This window comes from Nanorana parkeri, unplaced genomic scaffold, assembly GCF_000935625.1.
Source record: "Nanorana parkeri isolate BGI_ZX_2015 unplaced genomic scaffold, ASM93562v1 scaffold797, whole genome shotgun sequence".
NCBI classification, from domain to species: domain Eukaryota; kingdom Metazoa; phylum Chordata; class Amphibia; order Anura; family Dicroglossidae; genus Nanorana; species Nanorana parkeri.
This window is the reverse complement of record NW_017307065.1, coordinates 475,976-482,669: the sequence shown is the minus strand read 5'-3', so window position 1 is coordinate 482,669 and position 6,694 is coordinate 475,976.

Here is a 6,694-nt window from a genome sequence, read left to right as displayed (position 1 = left end):
TATAATAAAGTGTCAGAATAAAGAAAAAAAGACACAGCGGTGTTTCTCTCCTTGGCCGCCGGGAGCAGGAGACTCCCGGGCCGCCAGGGAGAGTTAGCTGTTTGGAGATCAGTGTCCCTGGTTAGCAGGTAACCAGGGACGCTGATCTCTCTGAAAGTGGCCGGAGCCAGCCGTAAGATCACGGCTGGCTCCGCCCAGCTGTCAGAAGCAGGCTGTCGGCCGGCCATTGGCCGGCCGCTCGGCCAGCTTCGGCTTTCAGCACGGCTCAGCCCAGCCAATGCATATACGTTCAGCTCGGCTGAGCCGTTCGGCCATGATTGGGAGATGTACGGGCTACTACTGAACCGAAGGGGTCCTGGGGCCGAAGCTAGCCGAAGCTATGGCCAGATCCTTCGGCAGCTTCGTGAATAGACCCCAAAAATTTCCTAGCAAGTAGTGTTTTTTTGGTAGAAAACTCTGTAAGTCTCTTTGGCTGAAAAACCTTTTACCTGTTTGCTAGCAAATTACACAGTGGTGGATGTGCAGTGTAAATTCTCCGTCCAACTGTAAGATGTCAAGAATGTGATAAGATATTGGAAATCCAGCATGCATTGGCAGGAGTTACAATGGCTGAAGCAAGAAGACACCAGGTCTGGAGCTGAAGAAGATGGATGTTGTGAAGTGCTCCAACCTAGCATTACTGAAGGAAAGCCTATCCAGAAGTAAGTGTGCATAACGTACACATTATAGTAAATGCTGCCATAGCCACCCCCACCCATGGTTCCACTTCAATACTATTATAATTCTTTGGAGACATATTTAACCATGTGCTGGGAACCTCAGAATGAGGATGTGGAGGAATTTTGCTACCCAGTTTTACCCTAGGTAGTGTTTTGAATTAAAGAGTAGGCCTGTTGTGTAAAAGATGAAGACAAAAGCCTCGTTAGGATAGCTTTTTACATTTAGATAACGTAGTGAACAGTGTGTGTGTCTGTGGGAAATACTGATGTATTCTATGTAAAAAGTTTGTATGAACTGGTATTAACATCCCTCTGTCTGAACTGCATTTTACATCAGGTAAATGGATAACATTTTCAGAAAATACCTTTAACAGTGTACTGTGGGCAGAACACATAAAGCCCCCCATCTCCAGGTACACAACACTTTTTGGTGCCATTGGTACAGAAAGACCCAGTGTTACTCCAGGATAGTGTTTTGACTGGATTAGGAGGTTAAAGGATGGGCTTGCTTTCTTCAGCCAGTGGAATATCTGTTCATATTTCTAGTCAGTGATCTAGTATTGTTTGGGGAGTGCACAGCTTTTTCTTAGAAGTTAAAACTCATCAAACTGTATATTAATGTTTTGTTTAACAGATCATGGCACAGTGTTTCTATGCACTTGGCACTTTTAAGAGATACAATGAATATCATTAGATTTATATATTGATTTTAGTTTATTATATGATACAAAACACATGAGCATTAAATCATGTTGGAGATAAAGGGGCTCAATTTGATTGTTTGTATAGCCTCTCTGTATAGTCACCTCATCAAGTTATTGAGCTTTTAAAACAACATATATAACAGCTTAATTAATAATTGGATTCACTCTCTTTGTGCCCTAGTACAATTCGCTGTGACCAGAGTTAGCATCTAGAACTGCAGATCAATGAATCAGTAACACAAGGGTAAGCAATAATACTACATTAGCAGATATATTTGCCTCCAAAAAATGTAGTTGTCCTTATTTAGTGACATCATCTGGAATTATCTGTAAAAAATAAGTCAAGGCAACTGGACTTGCTGTATTTTTCTTGAAGACAGCAAGTCCAGTTGCCTTGACTTATTTTTTACAGATATACCATGACCTGGATGTATGAGAAAATTCACAGACATCATCTGGAATTATTTAAATTAAAAGGATACATTACAGGGTAATTTAACTGAGTCTTTTAAATCAGAAGATACAGTAAATTCAGCCAGTTTGCTCTGAGCAAGGATTACATGGAAAGCAGTGATTTGCTCTGCTGACAAACCTTATTCAATTAAAGGGTTTCTAAACCCTCAGTTTTTTTTGCATATATCTACTGCTAGCAAGTAACCCGCTTTCACAGCGGTTTAAACTTACTCCGTCTTCGCCGCACGCTCCCGCCCGAAAAACCAAAAGTGCCCGTGGGATCGGAAGTGCCAGCAAGGACAGGAGTCAGCGCTGGATTGGACACCCGCCGCAGCGCTGGAGAGAAGGCTGAAAATGACAGGAAAGAAGAGGAAGATCGGATTAAGAAACATCATTTAAGGTAAGTGCTGACATTAACAAAAAATGAAAAAATTACTTTAATGTCACTTTAAGCAAACTGCTAAAATTGTCCAAAGGACTATTTACCAGCTCACTTGCACAGTTGCAGTGGCTGCAGCCAGACTGTCCTTGCCTTAACTGTCTAATCTATAGACATTTAGGCATTAAAGCTTCAAGAATTAAATTATTTACATACTGTATTCTTATCAAGCATTAAAAGTTTTAAAACAAGCCTACGTTGACCCATCTACTGTGGAGTAATTCATCCTTAATGACCACAACAGAGATTTTGAAATCCAGATTCATTCTCATAGTAGTTCAGTTTCATATAGGCTACTGATACCCCATATGAATTAGTACTGCTATATATTACTAATGGTACTGTCATCAGTTAGTTGTGAATGTATGTATGTATGTATGTATGTATGTATGTATGTATGTGTATACATGTAAATATTTACTGCTGTTGTTGAGAACACACTTTATATCCTGAAGAAAATTACATATGTCATCGGCATTAACCTTAAATCAATCCCTGCACAACCTGAAATATCAACTCAATACACTCCACCTGGGGAACTGAATGTAAGAGGAGTAGATAGTGAATGTTCACTGCATCAGTCTGTTGATATCTGTTTAAGACCAGTATGCTTATTTGGGCCACTTTGTTCACAATAAGATCCTCCAGGCAAAATAATTTTTTTACAAGCTACTGTGCTGTACATACTGGGCTCAATGAACAAAGAAGTGAAATCAGCTTCCAGCAATGCTATTAGCTTGAGTAAACATTGCTCCACCAATATATTTAATATGCAGTAAGTAATCCTAATAAGAAAAGGTGTTCCATGGCCAAAGTTTTTCTGTGGATTTTTGTACCATTATTAAGAAATCTCTTTTGAAATATCACCTATAATCCAGTGTTTTTTCTAAAGCAAATTCAGGGCTCCACTTTCCAGTGACATACAGTAAGTGCTCCTTTGAGCAGGATTAAACCCATTACAAAACTCGAATGTTCATATTCTGGGCACGGGTTCACTTTCATTATGAGATCCTAATAGGTTGGACTTGATGGACTAATGTCTTTATTCAACCTCAAATACTATGTAACTATGTAACTATAGGATATCACCTAATAAGGCAATATACAGCATTGTTATTAGGTCACTGATGGAGATGTATGCCTCATTAACCACAGATGTCCAAATAGAACCTTCCAGGCCACTTGTACTTTACCAATTCACTATTATAGTGAATATTTTCCATTGACACACATAATGGGTTTTGTCCATTAACTGTTCATCCCTCTCTCAGAGCCAAGAAGGCCTTTCATATATTGACATGGTGACAATCTTTAGAGACTAACCATTAACTTTTAGCATTTTCATCATGTTGTCAAGCTGAATCTAAAATGTCTTTATATCTGTTAGGGCATATAACCAAACCCCTTTCTCAGAGCTCACACCAATTTCTTGTGATCATCAGTGGTACGGAAAAGTTGAGGCTTGTCATTCTAGCAGTGGTAAGATATTCTTATCAGAATTCTGATTCCACCTAAGTGCAATGGACATTTAAACTTGTAAAAGGGGACAGAAATACAAATGGTGAAATATAAGCTGGAATCTGCAAGATGGCAACTAACATATAATGGAACCCACAGGTGTGCACTCATATTTTACCAGTCTTCCTCCATGTTCTTGAAAACATATTTTCTATTGTGATTTTGATTACATGATTTGATGACATTTTTCTTGCCCATTTTTTCTATAAACCATCCTTGTCTCAAAACTGAATATCATTGTGTGCTGTACCTTCACTTGATTTTGCCTTTGTTAAATGTTTTACTTAAAATAAAATCTATTTTGATTATTCCAAACTTTCATAAATGTATATTTGTATCACCATAAAGACAGGATTTGCCTCATCCATTTAGAGGTGTATGTCTGATACTGCACCAAGTAGATAAAGACAATATGAGCTGGAAAATAATCATCCATGACTATGCATTTTTTCTATCTTAGTAGAAATGTATGCAGCATTTGTTATGAGATAATTACTTTTAGAATTGTTTACAAACAAGATCCAAGTTACTGTATGAATGAAACGTTTTAGTTTGCATTTTTAATATGTATAATGTTTACACTGCACTTAGTCTTAGCCAGGCAGCTGTCAGTGTTTGTCTAACTATCTTATTATCCCTGAAGTACAGTTGTATGGTTTTATATAGCAATGAAATAAGAATACCTTTTCTTTTAAAGTATAATTAAACTATTAGGTTATAATAAATTGTCAATTTAGTTATATTTAGACATTCCAAAAGTCATGCGTAAAGTAACATAATTGAAACTTCTACAGAAATGTACACCTTTCCTTTTGGCAACATCTTTTATTCTTTCTGTTACCATGCGTGTCCATTACTAAGCAATGGTGCTCCATGCATGATTTAATATGACTTGTGCCAACCATGCATAAATATTACAACATGGGCATGTGTATCTTTGCATTGTCTACTGCACATATCCATTACCAAGTAATGATGTGCAATCAGAAATTATTTCCAAATGCTGTGTGTTACTATTTAACAGGTCTTAGAGGCTGCTGGAGTGCCAGGCATAAATATGGTATATCTGCACCCCTGGACATCAGGGATCATTTTTTTAGTGCATTCATCCTAACTGGACTCTGCCCCTATAAATATTGTGTGGAAAGTGTGAAGATCTGCAGTATGGAATATGCTGTTTTTCTGCTTTTAGGTCGCTGCAAGTATTCCACACTTATGGATGTGTGGAATATTGTCTCTAGCACCATGCTTTTTGGTTAGTCCCACTGGTTTATATGTCACTACTGGAGGTAAAAGATATTCATCCCATCTGATCAGTTTAAATTCTGCAGCAGTTGGGGAGTGGTGAAGAGGTGGATTTTCAACGTATGGGCTACCTGAAAAGTAGGTGAATTCATACAAAAGCTCTTTCATTTGAGTTTCTATTAGTTGATGGGGTCAAATCGATGTTTACCGAAGTGGCAAAAAAACTCGAAGGAGCATGATGGAAATTTTTTCTCAAGCAAAGGAAATTTTAACAGTGAATGTGGTTTTCGTTTGGAAAATGTAATTCATTCCAAAATCTAATGTTAAAATCAAACCAAATTTCAATCGACATTTGTCAAGTGCCTGATGGGATTATCAGATGGTACAGAAAGATCTGTCTTCAGAAATCTACTAGCATATGGCCAGCTTTAGCTAAGCCTAATCAGCCTTCCTTGATTAGGCTTATTTTTTTTTGCAAATGAATTTATTTTCACCATTTATATGTAAATATATATTTACATTTGCACATAATTTAGGCTACCTATATCTCTGCAGGTTTTTTTATTGATGGAAACCTCTGCTTCATTCTTGGTTTGGTTCTTGGTTTGAATTGGCTTGTGACTCTCCCATTACAAAGAATGTCTTTGTGTAAAAAGTAAATTGATTGCATGTGATTTGAACAGGCTATCATTTTAAATCAATATCTTGAATTTCAATAGAACAAAGCTTTTTTTATAACAAAAATTACTGCAAGTGGAAAAATGTATGTCTTAAACATTTCCAGCAATAGTCTTATAATTTGTGTTGCAATCCACCATTATAATTAATATATCAGTACCTTCTTATTTGAAATTTGACAGCAATGCCAACACTTCATACTTTTACAGTTTTAGGTTGATCAAGGTTTATAGAGCTTGATTTGTAAACCTTGCAGGAGTCTATTTGTATATGTTTGTCAACTTGTAGAATATTTACATTATTGTTAGGCTCTGTCTGAACAAATGTTTTCCTGATAACATCAACCTTAGGATTTGTTCACACTAAGGCATCTGTCATGAAGATTGCATACATTATTAATGCCTGGAAACTAAAGTACATTTGAAAGCCATTATCCTGTATTTTGGTTGTTTACATTTAGATGGTTTATGTACATACTATGCAATTTGGTGATGTACTTCCTAATGCACCAAAATTGTTTCAGAAAGACATGTACATTTCTAGTGGAAATGTCAAATGAATTGATAATAATTAGCACTTAGAGAAATTCTGAACTGGAAATCACTATAAAACTCTCAATGTAATAGACATACCAAGAGTTTAATACTAACCAAGCGGGAACACTTGCATGAGTAAATATCAGTATTCTGTAATGATCCTCTAATGCATTTAGAGTTTCCCAAATAAGTTCACTTTAACTCCAAGTATTATAGTTGCTATATTCCATAAGTGTTGTCCAATGGGTCCTTAGCCATAAGAGTACAAATACTGCATATTATTAATTACAGCATGCCAAAATAGGACAGTAGGTATACATGATGGAATGTCCCTCATTCATTTTCTAGCACTTTAAGCTCATTAAGTTCTATCTAGACTTTATATTGGTTTATGAAATATGG